The following is a 17,693-nucleotide window of genomic DNA, read 5'->3' on the forward strand; positions in this document are numbered from 1 at the left end:
GACTGGACCCTATTCGACCCAACCCATGTATCGTCATCCCGGTCCATGCCGTTTATAACGTAATTATAGTCCTATAAATCATGCGTTTTGCATTTTTTATTTAAAAAAAAGTTAAATTGTAGTAACGTTTTAAAATGGCGTAAAATGGCAGCTAGACGGCATGGACCGGGGCAAGTGGTATTTTTCTGAAATGACTGGACTCTAATCGCCCCAACCCATGTATCGTCATCCCGGTCCATGCCGTTTATAACGTAATTATAGCCCTATAAATCATACTTTTATATTGCATTTTTTATTTAAAAAAAAAGTTAAATTGTAGTAACGTTTTAAAATAGCGTAAAATGGCAGCTAGACGGCATGGATCGGGGCATGTGGTATTTTTCTGAAATGACTAGACCCTACTCGCCCCAACCCATGTATCGTCATTCCGGTCCATGCCGTTTATAACGTAATTATAGCCCTATAAATCATACGTTTATTTTGCATTTTTTATTTAAAAAAAGTTAAATTGTAGTAACGTTTTAAAATGGCGTAAAATGGCATCTAGACGGCATGGACTGGGGCAAGTGGTATATTTCTGAAATGACTGGACCCTACTCGCCCCAACCCATGTATCGTCATCCCGGTCCATGCCGTTTATAACGTAATTTTAGCCATATAAATCATAGCCCTAGTTAGTCCAAGCCGTAAGAATAAAATCATTTAATTAAATTATTACACTTTTTGCGCCCCATACATGTGAATGTGAATTTCGAATAAGTAACCAACTTCACACAAAAAATTGAATATCGAATAATGAATAAGTAACCAACTTCACGCCGGTTTTTTTTTAACAAAATGGACCTCATGGAAGTAAAATGTTAAACTTGGCAGCTTCTTCCTCCTCCATCTTTCATTTTTGTTGTACTCTATATAGAGCCAGGGCTGATAATGAGGGGGATGGCCAGAGAAGTAATCGCGCGCTTGCTGATCACCGCACGTCACATGACATCATGGTGTGATCGTCGGAAGAGCGCGCAAGTTCAGACATGCTATCGTGGAATTCCGTCTTGCCGAGATAAACTATCTGAGAATTCCGTCTTTCCGAGATACTTTACCTTGGAATTCCATCTTTCGAAGATTCGTTATCTTGGAATTCCATCTTTTCGAGAAAATTTATCATAGAATTCCATCTTTCCGAGATACGTTATCTTCGAATTCCATCTTCTACAGATAAACTATCTGAGAATTCCGTTTTTCCGAGATAAACTATCTGAGAATTCCGCCTTTCCGAGATAAACTATCTGAGAATTCCGTCTTTCCGAGATAAACTATCTAAGAATTCCGTCTTTCCGTGATAAACTATCTGAGAATTCCGTCTTTCCGAGATAAACTATCTGAGAATTCCGTCTTTCCGAGATAAACTATTAAAGAATTCCGTCTTTCCGAGATAAACTATCTAAGAATTCCGTCTTTCCGAGATAAACTATCTGAGAATTCGGTCTTTCCGAGATAAACTATCTGAGAATTCCGTCTTTCCGAGATAAACTATCTAAGAATTCCGTCTTTCCGAGATAAACTATCTAAGAATTCCGTCTTTCCGAGATAAACTATCTGAGAATTTCGTCTTTCTGAGTTAATTTATCTTGGAATTCCATCATATAAATTGCTTTATTCCGTGTTTCCAAGATAATTATCTCAGTAACTCGGAATCTCGGAAGGTCAATTTAAGCTTCCATAAATATCTGTCCAGAATTGGGAAATATTTTGTCCAGAATAAGGACAAAAGCTATTTTGGACACAGCACTTCCCCATCCTGGATAGAAATTTCCCCATTTTGGACAAATCTGATTTCTCTATATTGGACAGCTTCCCTATTTTGGACACAGCACTTCTCCATCCTGGACAGAAATTTCCCCATTTTGTACTCACAAATCGGATTTCTCTATATTGGATAGCTTCCTATTTTGGACACAGCACTTCCCCATCCTGGACAGAAATTTCCCCATTTTGGACAAATCGGATTTCTCTATATTGGACAGCTTCCCTATTTTAGACACAGTACTTCCCAATTCTGGACAGAAATGTCCCCATTTTGTACAAATCGGATTTCTCTATTTTGGACAGCTTCCCTATTTTGGACAGCACTTCCCCATCCTGGACAGAAATTTCCCCATTTTGGACACGATATAGCGCCACCACTTCCCCATCCTGGACAGAAATTTCCCCATTTTGGACAAATCGGATTTCTCGATTATGATTCCCTTTATGTATAATTACAGAAATTCTGCCTGTATAGGATTTCACCCGAGTTATATTTTTTGTGTAATCCCCTGAAAACACTGTTATTTTGTTTTAGTTACGCTTCCTGCACTGCATTGTTTGTCGTCATCTATCGAAGAAGTCTTTAGTTTCGTGGTAAAACTGTCCATATTGCTGTGGTGAGCTTGATATTTGACCTTGGCATTCAGTTCATACCATTTTCTCAATCTGATTTATAATAATTAGGGTCAAGAAGGTCAGAGGCCAAATATAATTTAAGAGGGCCCAAATGTTTAATTAACTGAATTTTCACAACTCAAACTAGACTTGAACTCGTCACCACAAACGCGCACGTACGTTAAACCTGTTTTATAAAATTCGCACAGAGAAAAGATGTATATGCTATATTATGATCTGAATATCAAAAACATTGTTATCAGTGAGCTCTCTATTTTGTGTCCAAGTATATAGGCCTACAGTATACACTAAATGTTGTGTACAGCTTAGTTGAAAATATCGGACCCGCTTTTAATTCTAATTTTTAACATGATGACGTCATCAAAATGAAAGACGATGATAACAATTTCGGATGAAAATTGTCTGAGCAACAACATATTAACGTGTTGAAGAAATTTGGATACGTAGAATATAGATGCGCGCTCTTTTAAATGTGATGAACTATGACGCAAAATATGAAAATACGACTCTTATAATTCAACTGGCCATATGATGACATGACGTCACAACATCCGATGCTCAAAATGTGTACATGAATTTTTATATACAATTCACTTTTCATTCTGAGAAGCTATAACAAATTTTAATTTATTGGAATGATGAAAATAATTTTGCACATGATGACGTCATAATTTAAAATGGTAAATGATGCAAAAGGTAATTGATTGACGTCCTATACAATATCAAAATATGGGGGGAAATGGACTACGAATAAGTGGAGATGCGCTCTGTTAAATGTGATGAGCTATGACGAAAGAAACAAAAATCCTATATTTTATATTCGAGTGGCCATACGATGACGTCACAATGTCCGATTAGCCATATTGATGCATGGTCCGATATCTACAACTCATCAACTTCCAGAATATGTAAAAACAATTAAATTCACCATGTAATTTAGAATCTAAGACTGTTTAAAAAAAGGCATAATTTCGATTTTTCATCAAAAACGCGCGCGAATTGTCCAATTCGAAGTGCTGGTATGACGTGATTTTAAGTCGAAATTGTTTAGAAGTTAGAAAATTACTAGAAAAGGCTGGAAAAACATAATTCACACACAAAAAAAGATGTTTTTAGCGCTACGTGCGCGTACAAATTTGCGCACACCTGGATATTTTTTACATGCTTAAAATGACATGAAACGCGTAGAAAGTTGATTAGAAATTGATTTTTCGCATTTTAAAATTGTAAATGCGCGTGCGCGTCGTAACTTTCTTTGAAACATGCCATTATTTTTCCACAGATAGTTAGCGCTTGACATAAATGTACAATTTGCTAAGTTTTAATTTAAATTGTTATATGGTTTTCGACCTATGTTAAATACGCTAAATTCATAAAATCGCGCGTAACTTACGCTTGGTGACTCTAAAGTCATCTATATATAAATTATGGTTAATTCTGACAAAGGCGAGCACAATGCAAAAACTTCGGTACAAATCTCCGACTTGGATACCTACCTTATCTATCTCAGATGTACCGCGAAACGTAGATTTGATAACATTAATGTGCAGTTCGACGCTATTTTTCCATATTTCTATCTTAGCAAGATATTATAAAGAGTTTTTTAACAACATTTATGATTTCAACAGTAGATTTTCTACTCAATTTCAGTTCTTGGCGGTCAAGTAATTTCCGGGTTTATGATAAGTTCACCTTGCAGCAACATGGTTTCAACTATTTTCTCTCTTTTATACACAAGGGAGCAGCAGTTAAAATAATAGGTTTGACCCTAAAGGTGAATGGAAACAGGCACTTTCCATCAATCAATACGGAAGAAAAAAACAGATACTATAGTAGGACTGGAGCGTTGGCCATTAGTCATAGCCATTTTAGTATTTTGTTTATTTTAGGAACGGACCACGCGTGTGAAAGGTACAGTAGTTAAAAAATAAAAATTATATTGCAAATTAATAAAGATCAAATTAAATATACGCCATAAAGAATCGGAATATATTGTGGGGAATAGTATTATAAATTACATAGGGAGATTTGATGATAAGACATTAATCGAGTGAAATCCCGATAGCTGAGTTTGATTAAGTAAGCTGGCAGGAATAACTGTAGGCTATCTGTGTCCTGTTAGGACCGAGATGTCTGCCCATGTTGCAAGCCGTAATGTCTTCTTTCTTGGACCGAAACGGCCCACTCTGTCACGGCAGTTAGTTTCAAAAGATGTTTAAATTACATAATGTATTAATACTTATTAGGATGATATTTATTTGAATAAACGCCTCTCCAATAAAACATTACTTTGAATAATAATCACCATTTTCGGGAAAAGAAAGAAGAATATAGAAAAAAAAGATCGTGACAATAGCAAGGGTTTATCCGCCAAGTGCGGATAACCAATTCTCCTTCCGAAGTCATGGTGTTGCGTTTATATCGCAACCTACTACGTTTCCTGTGGTTGAAAATTAAATGCACACTCTGTGATGTACAGGATAACCGTACATTTATTTGGAGCTACCTCGTCACCGGAATGTGCCAACTTCGCCTTGCAGAAGACTGCCAAAGAAAATAAAGATCTACATAGTAAGAAAGCTGTGTCAACCATTCTTAATTATTTTTATATGGATGACTGCCTGCTGAGTTTCGTGAAATGGCACTTGATCTTATCCAAGATTTAAAGGCACTATCTCATAGAGGAGGATTTAACCTGACAAAGTGGGGGTCTGTATTCCGCAGGATGAAAGAGCAAATTGTGTAAAAAACTTGCATCTAGAAAATTCCCAATAACCTACAAAAGCAATGTTGCCAGCAGTCAGTAGTGTTTTTTATCAATTAGTTTTTATTGCACCTGTCACGGTCACTGCTAAATGTATACTACAAAAATATGTGTAAGCTGAAGTTGGACTGGGACGCATAAGTTAATGGCGACCATTTATAGCAATGGAAAGTTTGGTATAACCAAGTTTATCTGCTCGAATAACTATCCCAAGATTTACCTGCACAATTTGTCGTCAACAGACAGATGCATATATGTGCAGATGCTAGTAATGATGGATATGGGTGTGTGGTTTACCTACGATCACAGTTAAACGATAGAGGTGAAATTAAATGTTCATTTGTAATGAGAAAAGCTAGATTAGCCCCCATCAAAACAATAACAATGCCGAGAATTAAACTAACTGCTGCAACCATCGCTGTTAAAATTGGTGCAGTTGTTTTTGTTTTGCAAAGAAGTAAACATAAGGTGTGGCAAAATTTTGTATTGGACCGATAGCATATTTTCAATGAAACTGCTCGTTTTCACACCTTTTGTTTCAAATAGGGTAAATGTCATACGTGATGCAACCAGTCCAGACCAATGGAGATTTGTCAAATAAAAACCAAGCTGACATAGCTTCCAGATGAACCAGCCCTAATGAATTGAACAGCAATTCAATTTGGTTTCGAGGACCAGGATTCCTGTGGAAAGTGGAGGAAGAGTGGCCGCAGCAGCAGATTGTAACCAAGCCGATAAATTAATTTGATGTTGAGGTAAAAACAATGTGCGCTGCGCAAGCACAAGAAGTAGTCAACCCATTGAGTAAATTAACTCAACAATTGAAGGCGGAGTTCTCGCTAATAAACCGTTCTTCGCAAAATGACCCTGGTGCACATCTGCAAGGATATTCAAAACGATGAAATAGTAATTGTGAAATACATCGAAAAGTTCATGTTTGCCGATGAACTCAAAGCTTTACAGCGAGATGATCCTGTATCCACAAAAGCTACAGTTTCCAAGTCAAGTACACTCTACAAGCTGGACTCAGTTTTAATCGATGAAGTACTGAGAGTTGGTGGACGCTTAAGTCAAGCGAATATTTCAAAACACAAAAAACAACCGATTATCATCCCTAATGGATCGACTGTGGCTGGTCTCATACTCAAAGATATTCATTTGAAGTGTGGCCATAGTGGTAGGAATATCCCGCTCGTAAGATTATCAATCAATGTGTTGTTTGCAGAACACAGCGTGGCAAAATTATGGAACAGAAGGTGGCTGATCTACCTTATGATCGAGTCAAATCAGGTGAGCCCCCATTTACCAATGTTGGAATAGATTTCTTTGGGCCGCTTCATGTTAAACAAAGGCGATCATTAGTTAAAAGATATGGTTTTATATTCGTCTGTTTAAGTTCTAAAGCTGTGCTTGTGTAAATGTTTTACGAAGATTTGTCGCTCGACGTGGAAATGTGAAAACAATAAGTTGTGACAACAAATTGTGTTGGAGAGCAACGAGAGCTGAGAATTAGAGGCGTGGAACTCGCAGCAAGTGCATCATAGCCTTCTTCAAAGGGGAATAGATTGTATCTTTAATCCTCCGGATGGCTCCCATCATGGTCGCATTTGGGAGAGGCAGATAACAAGTATTCTGAAGATCTTTTTTGCATTACTTACGCAGCAAAATTTAACAGATGATAGTCTGCAAACTTTTCTTTGTGAGGTAGAAGCTATTTTGAACAATAGACCAATCACAGCGTAAAGAGAAGACAGTAGCGATGCAAATCCATTTGCGCATAACCATATTCTTCAACTAAAAATGACGCCCTGCCTCCAACATTAACAAATGAAGGTAGCTCATACTACAGAAAGAGGTGGAAGCAAGCTCAAAACCTTGCCGACGGTAGATCACAGAATATCTTCCATCATTGCAACGACGTCGGAAATGGGTAAAGTAGAGCCCAAACGAAATGCAAAAGTTGGTGATATTGTCTTGTTTCTTGTCGTTGAGTGAGCGAACTCCTCGCAATACATGGCCGCTAGGAAGAATAGTGCAAACATTTCCAGACAAAGATGGGTTTGTGCAAGTTAAAACTATGTTTGATGTTGGAAGAAGATTAGATTTACTAAACTTTTACTAACATATTATATTAAATTATATTAAACAGCATACTTATACTGTAAAACTGTACTGTACAGTTTAAAAGAAACTTTGTGAATTTTAATTTAATTTAAAGAAATTTCTATGTTATGATATAATAGTAAGAAATGATATATTGGATTGTGTAATTTATGTTGTGTTTAAAATGAGAAAATTGTGATTCACAATTGAGGGGTGAGGATGTTAGTGCACACATAGATTAGTTTTATTGTGCACAGATTATAATAGAATCATTGAACCATGTAAACTTAGTTGGAATTGTGCTGTAGCTCACCTGGTGCTCCATGTATTTTAATGCAAATTAGGCTTGCTGTTAACTAGAATAGGCTAGTATAGTATCTGTTCAGTTTTTAGTTTTAGGCATATCTTTGGTGAGTGTTATACTGTTTTATACACTACTTTGATTTATGTACACCGGAATAAATATGATAAGACTTGCTTGCTTAATTGCAGTAGTAGTTCGGCCTGCTAGGCTAGGCTATAGTCTTATGTATAAAGATACTAATTACTGTACTGCATGTTAGTACTCATCATTTATTTAATTTATTATAGTCAATCAGGATTCAGGAATAAGGCGTTCGATGAGGAACCGCAATGAAAGAAACTGAATTTCAAACTTGATTTGACTACTACACAGGCCAATAGCACATCTAGTGTTACTTCTAAATATTATTGGAATCCATACTTGTGGATCACTGTGATGACACGTTGAAAATTGACGATTGTCAGTTTGCTTTCAAACCAGGTCATTCTACTGATCTTTAAATCTTTTTGTTGAAGCAAGTTGTTGAATACTATCATAATCAAGGTAGTCCGGTATACTGTTGCTTTCTGAACAAAACCAAAGCGTTCGAACGAGCCAATCATTGGACCTTATTAAAACTTTTAATTGAAAGAGGTGTGCCTATCTCTGTAGTTAGGATCTTACGAAACTTGTAAGGTAATCAAGAATTTGTCGTTAGATAGGGACATTGTGTCTTTTTACCATTTGCTTTTCACGGTTTGCGCCAAGGGATTATGATGTCTCCATTACTTTACAATGTATATATTGACGATCTTAATGTGAATTTGTTGACTGTATAACATACAGTGCTTTGTAACTCTATAAATGATGATGATATTGAGAAACAGTATCGAGCTCTGTGTATCAGAACTAATACATTGGCAGGACATTCTCCAAATGTTCCCTTGAAGTAAAAATATCAGTTATTTAAAACGTATTGCTTTAATGTATGTATGACTCTATGGAGTAAATTCAATGAAGGTACTGTGAACTCATTTCGAGTTTGCTTTAATAACGGGTTACGTAAGCTACTGAAATTGCCTAGATATAATAGCGCAAGCATGATGTTTGTAACAAATAACGTTCCCTCATTCTATGAATAATGGAGGAACTATATACATAGTTTTAAGAACAGAATTTATGACTGTAGTCTGATTCAAACCATAGTTAACGTACTTCCATATATAGATATTTTAGTATAATGTGAAATAATTGTTTCTCTCTCTTTTTTATATGATTTGTATATGGATGTACTATGCGAAATAAAGAAAATGAATGAATGAATAAATACACAATTCATTTGATTTTTATTTCATTGAGTATATGATTAGTATAATAAAAATTGTTTATTGGGCTCGGGGATCCTATCTTATGTTTTATTAAAGGTTATCACCGAGTATATTATATCACCGCTATTTTGTAATAAATTCATTCATTGTTGCGAAGCGATAGTGTGGACACAGGTGAATGGAGTTTTCCGTCAAGGTAAAGTTTTGCATTGCAATCGATCAGGCATTTAGCTGCCGGATTGCACCCACTTAATACAGGATGTATACAAATATTATACGCATCTTTATACATTGAACCACGACACATACATACAGCCATACAGATTTCACTGTGATTGAGAGATCAGGATAAATACACTATTTTGAAACAAATTAAGAAGCTTTTTGGCTTGAAAAATTGCTGGATGCTACATTATTACGAGTTAATTGGATAGAAGCTGAACTAATTATATAATAACTTTATATCTACATTATAACTGTTAGTGAATATAAGACTTTTTAACTTAAAAATTGGTAAGTAACTTTTGAATTAAGTGTAGTTTATTATTGAGTTGTTAATCCATTTTCTGCCTACTGAAACTTTACAATTATTGGTAGGATGTTTGTATTGCTATCGAGAAAGTTCCGGGGTTGATTTTCGGTTGGGGAGATTTTCATTCTCATTCACAGATTAATTTTTCTTATTAATAATGTATACATTAATTTTGATTTCCATCAGATTTGTCTCAGACCGTTGCAATGTATTCATATACCAATTCTTGCTGTAAACGTAACATTTTGGTAAGTTCAAATACACTTTCTCTTTGGTATTTAACAATTATATAGTATAATACGTGTAAAGTTGTACGTTCAATTCAATTTTATTTTCATAAGATACAACATTGTGAAATAACATGAACGTTTTTTTAAGTAAAATGCACTTATGCTGGAGAAACATAAATAAGACCAAAGGGCTTTAAGGCTAGTTCCATCAGACAAAAATAATTCAAAAATTATATATAATAAACGTTTCAAAAGTAGTCAATAAATAAAAAATAAAATATGAATAAATAAATACGTTAGTAATAGCTATGCCATAAGATCTTTTTCAAAACTTATCAAATGTATCACGAAGAAGAAATTTATGTAATTATTAAAGTAATATGAGTTACCAAGAGTAAACATTGATTTTAAGTACTAGATGGTCTAGTCCACAGATGGTTCTCGAATACACAATAATTTCAGCGTTTTTTAAATGTACGTACCGCAGGACTATAATACATTGTCGTTTACAGAAACGAATAAATAGATACGATGATTTATGTATTCCACTAAAATTAGCACCCTAGTGGGAATTACTTCCGAAAGAGAAACTTGTCACATGAGTGTATTTTGTATTAATCAAAAATTTGGACTCATTTAAACAAACCCAATTTATGTTTATTTTCATTCATTTTTTTTATTTTTCTTATATTTATCTATATATAAATTTACGTAAGGGCAAAATTCGGTAAATCGCGCGTTATTTCTAGAATGTTTACTCGATGGTATATAAAGTTGGTTAGAATCTCGGTCCTGATTTAAACCACCAGATTAAAACGAATTTAGGTTGAACGATTTGCCCCAAATAGGGGTGTTTTCCGACCGTGGTATACACTGTCTTATAATGGATGTCCTCTTAAAAAATACCTGCACACAATAATACTATCTCCTCCTACGATATGTTTGTAATAGCTGAAAACCGGTTGAACAGCTCGAGTACAGTATCATAATGTTGAAGACAGGCCGATTTTAAGGTAGGCTATACTTGGGGTAAATAGGGTTTCTAGTCGAACTTTAGAGGAGTCTGCCAGGGCCAAGGCAGTGTACAGATAGTCTGTAATAGGTCATTTGGTATTGCTTACAATGTGCTAAATCATATAACATTGGTTGCTGGTGGTATCTACAATATCTAAGCTGGGCTAGTTAAGGAAAGGGGGATCTCTAGTCTAACTTTAGAGGGGTCTGCCAGGGCCAAGGCAGTGTACGTGTTTGATCCAAAAATCACTGGGGTAATAATATGTACAATAATGTAGTAATAATTATAGATTTAGGATAGTATTATTATTATTATTATTTTTTAATTTAATTTTGTAATTACATTACCCAATAATACAATTTTATTACAACACATAGAATGTGTCATTAAATGTATGAGGGTCTGGCGGGCCTATTGCAGCAGACAAAAAGTATGTCGTTTGTGATACTGGTATAAGAATGCCAATGGGCATCCCGTGGTGGTAAAATTAGGTGGTATCTCTCTCATCTAACCGGTGCCGATTTTTTAGCACCTTTCGGGGTCCCCCCGGTCTAGACGCAGCAGGGGTTACCCGGCAGAATCCTATTTTCATTGATTTCAAGTGACCCCCAACAAACTTAAATAGTCAGATATTGGTACCTAGCTCATCTAACCAAATGTCTCTGGGCTGCCGGTCTATCACCCTCTAGTTAAAACAATGATCGTAGAAGGAGATTAACTGAATGAGACTAACACACACCCACACTCACAGTAATAAAGTTTATCTGTATGTGTGCTTATGTAACTAACAGTACCCACACTCACAGTAAGACATTTGCGATTCAAAATATTTTTTTTTTCAAAAAATCGGCCTGTCTTATGGAAGTTTTTTTTACATCTTCATCATACAAGTAGGCAGAGTCCATATTCATAGTTGATTTATTACAACATTGTATCCAATTAAAAGAATATGAGCCATTATGGGAATATGCTTCTATACGTGTTTGTATAATGATACCCAACGGTACTATTTCACAAAACTTTCACATTTGTTCAAGACAGATCACAATGTAAAACAGGTTTTACCATAAAGTTGGGATGAATTTATAAATAAAAATAAATAAAAAATAAATAAACCCCCCGGATATGGTTGAGTTTGGTTTTACAAATGTTTTTGGGAGAGCTTAAATATTTAATCTGTGATGTATTTAAATGAAGGTTATTTAAGTAACGACATGAGAAATACAAAAAGAACTACAAAAAACTATTTATTTACTAACCACATATTCTTAGTAATAGACAATAGAATTTGTTGTAAATGGGGATCAAAAGGGATATATCAAAGGCCATTTCGCTGAAGAAAACAGCAGACATTTTTGTAACTTGTTTTTAGAAAGGCAATCTGCCTGTTTTTTAATTTAATTTTGTAATTACATTACCCAATAATACAATTTTATTACAACACATAGAATGTGTCATTAAATGTATGAGGGTCTGGCGGGCCTATTGCAGCAGACAAAAAGTATGTCGTTTGTGATACTGGTATAAGAATGCCAATGGGCATCCCGTGGTGGTAAAATTAGGTGGTATCTCTCTCATCTAACCGGTGCCGATTTTTTAGCACCTTTCGGGGTCCCCCCGGTCTAGACGCAGCAGGGGTTACCTGGCAGAATCCTATTTTCATTGATTTCAAGTGACCCCCAACAAACTTAAATAGTCAGATATTGGTACCTAGCTCATCTAACCAAATGTCTCTGGGCTGCCGGTCTATCACCCTCTAGTTAAAACAATGATCGTAGAAGGAGATTAACTGAATGAGACTAACACACACCCACACTCACAGTAATAAAGTTTATATGTATGTGTGCTTATGTAACTAACAGTACCCACACTCACAGTAAGACATTTGCGATTCAAAATATTTTTTTTTTCAAAAAATTGGCCTGTCTTATGGAAGTTTTTTTTACATCTTCATCATACAAGTAGGCAGAGTCCATATTCATAGTTGATTTATTACAACATTGTATCCAATTAAAATAATATGAGCCATTATGGGAATATGCTTCTATACGTGTTTGATCCAAAAATCACTGGGGTAATAATATGTACAATAATGTAGTAATAATTATAGATTTAGGATAGTATTATTATTTTACATTTGATAATTTCTGTGATATGATCCATTTTCACGTTAACTTATTACGATTTTGGAGTTTAACATTGAATGCAAGTTTAGGCAGTCATTTATCATTTTTCATGGTGATTAAGCAGAAAGGTTTAACAATACCCAACGGTACTATTTCACAAAACTTTCACATTTGTTCAAGACAGATCACAATGTAAAACAGGTTTTACCATAAAGTTGGGATGAATTTATGAATAAAAATAAATAAAAAATAAATAAACCCCCCGGATATGGTTGAGTTTGGTTTTACAAATGTTTTTGGGAGAGCTTAAATATTTAATCTGTGATGTATTTAAATGAAGGTTATTTAAGTAACGACATGAGAAATACAAAAAGAACTACAAAAAACTATTTATTTACTAACCACATATTCTTAGTAATAGACAATAGAATTTGTTGTAAATGGGGATCAAAATGGATATATCAAAGGCCATTTCGCTGAAGAAAACAGCAGACATTTTTGTAACTTGTTTTTAGAAAGGCAATCTGCCTGTTTTTTAATTTAATTTTGTAATTACATTACCCAATAATACAATTTTATTACAACACATAGAATGTGTCATTAAATGTATGGGTAACATTTCGAAATAAAATGTGGTATACAACAAGAAAAATTATTATAAAATATAAAAGTGCAGAAGGATACAGTAAATGGAAAAACAATCACAGAACGAGGTCTATTCATTGTTTAAATAAGAACAAGGCAAATGCAATGGGGATTGGAAAAACATAGATAACAAAAAAGATAAACCGTATATAAATTTAACTGGCTCTGTTCCAAAACGTATTTTAGGAATTATGCAAAAAATGAAACTGTGCTAAAAGGTTAACAAATCTTGAAAAGTTATTAAATACTTTGAAACCGTATACTTTTTTTGAAAAATCACAGTTTTTTACAATGTATCTATGTCTGCGAGTGGGGGATAAAACAAATCAAAATTATATAGGAATCTGCCACTGCATTTAATCCCAGTTTATCCCAACCGCTCCAGGTTCTGATTTAGCAGAAGTACGCCCTAACGTAATGTTTAGATGACAGACACTGATTGTAGGCTTATGAATTGACGTCATTTCGACAATCCACGTTCACGTGTTTACATACGCTATATAATAATAACAAAATATGCCTGTGAATCACTGGTACATTTAGTTTCAGATTTTATTTCACACAAAATATAACACAATACATACATTTAAATGATAAAAAATGTGTGTAGAGATTGCATTAAGCCAATTTGGCTTTAGGTCTGAACCTCCAAATGAAGCAAATATATACATATTGTATAGTAATGACTGAAATAAGCCAAAAAAAATATATATGTATGCTCATTTGATTCAATAATACATAAAAATACATAAAGAACAGGAACAATTTCAGCTGAATTTTTTTATTACAAAAGTATGTGGTTATAGAAGGATAAAGCAACCTGATTTTTAAATGAATTTGCTTTTTAGCCCTGATAACTGATGATCAAGAACAATCACTTCTAGAGTAAATCATCTATTTTTATAATTATCGAAACTAAATGACCAATTATCTTTCAGATAACATGTGTGTTTTGTATGTTGGTTGTATTTGTTATGTTGGTGTATATCAATGAAGTACCCAGTTATAAAAACAGTGATGGCAAATTCTACAACCGAATAAGGTGAATTTTCGTATTATTGAAATTGTTTTGATTAGAAAGTAAACATATATGTTGAAATGATGATGGAAAAAAAATACTTTAAAAATGTAGGAAAGTAGGACTGTAAAAGATAATGATAAATTCTAGAAAAAAACACCTGAGTAGTACCTGAGTCAATAAATTAGCGTTAATAATATGCTTAGGACGGCCTTCTTGTACAGAAAATAAAAGATCTAGGCTTGGCCTAAGCCGCACACATAGCCTGGCCTAAACCCGTGTACTACCACCGGCCCAGCGATGGAATAGCTTCAGGAGCGCTGCTACATGTAGAGACTACAAGGTCAGATCCCAATATCATTACGTCGTACGTTCACTTTCAACTACGACCCATGTGGGTGTGAACTTCGTGCACGTTAACACAAGTTAGTGTAAAAGAAAAATGATAATTTATTATTTATATTACAGGAATAGACCATTAGGCAAATATCATACAAATCTAGAAAGTCACCAAATCGATTTTTGGAGAACATTTGGCAATGTTTCAAGCTGTTTACCAAAGAAGAAAAATGTTTGTTACATAAAAACGCACAAGACTGGTAGTACGACCATGGGACACATCATGAATATATTTGGATTTCGCCACAACTTATCATTTGCGTTCAACAAAAATAAAACTTCTAATGGCCATATAGGTTCATTTACGGTTTTAAACAAAGATACTCCTCGTCATAGTTTTCTCCCCCCATTAGGAGTTGAAAAAGGTGACTATGATAATTATAAGTATAACTTGACATCTGTTCACTTCCGCTATATCAGAGCAGGACTCATTTCATTCATGAACCCTGATACAAAATACATAACAATAATTCGGGAACCAGCCGGGCAATTCGAGTCTGCGTTTGACCAATTCCAATTAAAGAGAGCATTGATAAGAAATAAAACTGAATCAGACTATGAAAACATTAAAAGGTTTTTACAATATCCTGACCATTATTGGGAAAACCTGAGGAAAGTCAAGTGGCGAGGGAATTCTGGAAGAGCTTGGTATTATGCAAGAAACAATCAACTGTTTGATCTCGGATTAGATCATAAATATCACGGGGACACACAGCTAGTGGAAAGATATCTTGATCTGTTGAACAACGAGTTTGAAATGGTTATAATTTTAGAACACATTGATGAATCGCTTGTTGTCCTAAGGAAAGAGTTGTGTTGGTCTTGGAATGATGTACTATATATAGCTAAAAATGGACGTGAAAACGTAACAGCATTACTTGACAAATTACAGGAGAAGATACGAGCGTGGAATTTTGCAGATAGAATGCTTTACTCGTATTTCAATAAAACACTCTGGCAAAAAGTACAAAGATATGGCTCAACGTTTGAATCAGACTTAGCTCTTTTTAGAAAGTTGAGGCAACAGGTTAATGACGTTTGTGAGGTTAAAACACAAATTAGAAATAATAAAGTTTTTCATAACCAAGCAAAGGGGGCGTCCTTAGAATGCGAGCTTTTAGGTATGCGGAAAAATGGGATGTTCAAAAAAGTTTTTCTACGCCAAGGAGGAGACAAAGCGACAGAACAAATTGACGAAAAAGATTTTGACCCTTTCTTTTAAACTCCTTATTTCGAATCAAAGCTAGTGCTAATTTATAAACCTACAGGACATAAAATACAAGTTTGATAAAACAGTAACTCAATAACATTAATTTACAACTGGGATTTTACCAGATACGCTGAAGCCAGCATCTCATTTTTCCACACGGCGTGAACCTGTTTCATGGAAAGTTAGATTAAGGGTTAGGTTTAACGCTTATGATGCTTTACATGAGTTTGATATGTGATAGTATCACGAAATTTGCCTATGATAACGAACAAAGTAAAACAGGCATATTATATTTTACACATTCTCTACTATAACAGTGTGCATCTGGAGTAAAGTTCAGTTGTCCAGTAACACTTTTATGACTGATACTAAACTAGGTATGTAAAATTGATTTTTCAAGTAGTGAATAATGTCCGGTAGTTTCATTATTACATAAACTATACTTTTCATTAGCTCAATAAACATATTTAGACTATCGCTCTCTGTAGATACACGTATATATGTAGTTGTGCATCAGTTTCAGTGCTACTCGAATAGGTATTGTTAATTATTTTTCAAGCGTGTATTTTTGATTGACCATTGCGAACCCATTATTAATCCTTATATTAGGAATTCTCCCAACTATTACTAATTAATCTGTTTCCTGGCTTCGTGTTTACAGTTCGGGTAAAGGATAAATCTATTGGTCATCGTCATTCGTCCGGCAATGCGTTAACATATGAATTTCTCTCTCTCTGTGAACAGTCCTAAAATACAGTTAAAAACATCGTCAATTGTCGATTACATCAGTGAAAACATATAGGTAATTAATATTTACTTACCGTTAAACAACATACTTACGCTGATTGATCGAAATGCCGAGAAAAGACAAACAAAATGTGAAAGATAACGCTAGCCCACCTGGTTGCAAAGGTAAAAAAACAGAATCACAGGATCCCGAATCACATGATGTCGACGGGCGCCAAATACAAACAATGCATGAGAAGCTTGACGCTATACTAGCAAACCAAGTTACCATCTTGGCGAGATTAGACAAGGTTGAAAGTCGACTTACCAATGTTGAATCGATCCAGAAAACTATGGAGGCATCCATCTTATTTGCCCAAGAATTAAGTGATCAAAACAAGAAGGATATTGAGAAACTTAGTGAAGAAAATGAAACGCTGTCACCCACTGTTGAAGGATACCAAGGTTCGTTAACAACGATTAAACAAGAAATTGTACAACTTGAAAGGTATTCAAGAAGTTTTAACTTACGGTTTGGTGGAATCGAAGAAAATAATGAAGAAGATCCTTTTACGGTCCTGAAACATTTTATTGAAGACAATCTGAATATTCATGATAAAGTGGACATCGAGAATGCACATCGTACTGGACGTAAAATGCAGAACGGTAAGCCTCGGCAAATTATTGCCAAATGTTTATAGAGACCTAAAAAATATAAAGTACTAAAATCGACAAAACAATTGTTAAGACGGGATCACACCTATTTCGTAACAGAAGACTTACCTTGGGCGGACGTTCAAGATAAGAGAAGGTTCAGAGACGTGATGACTAAGGCATACAACGAAGGGAGGAAACCGGTATTTAGAAATGGAAAA

This window comes from Antedon bifida, chromosome 5 (genome assembly GCF_963402885.1).
Source record: "Antedon bifida chromosome 5, ecAntBifi1.1, whole genome shotgun sequence".
Classification (NCBI taxonomy): Eukaryota; Metazoa; Echinodermata; class Crinoidea; order Comatulida; family Antedonidae; genus Antedon; species Antedon bifida.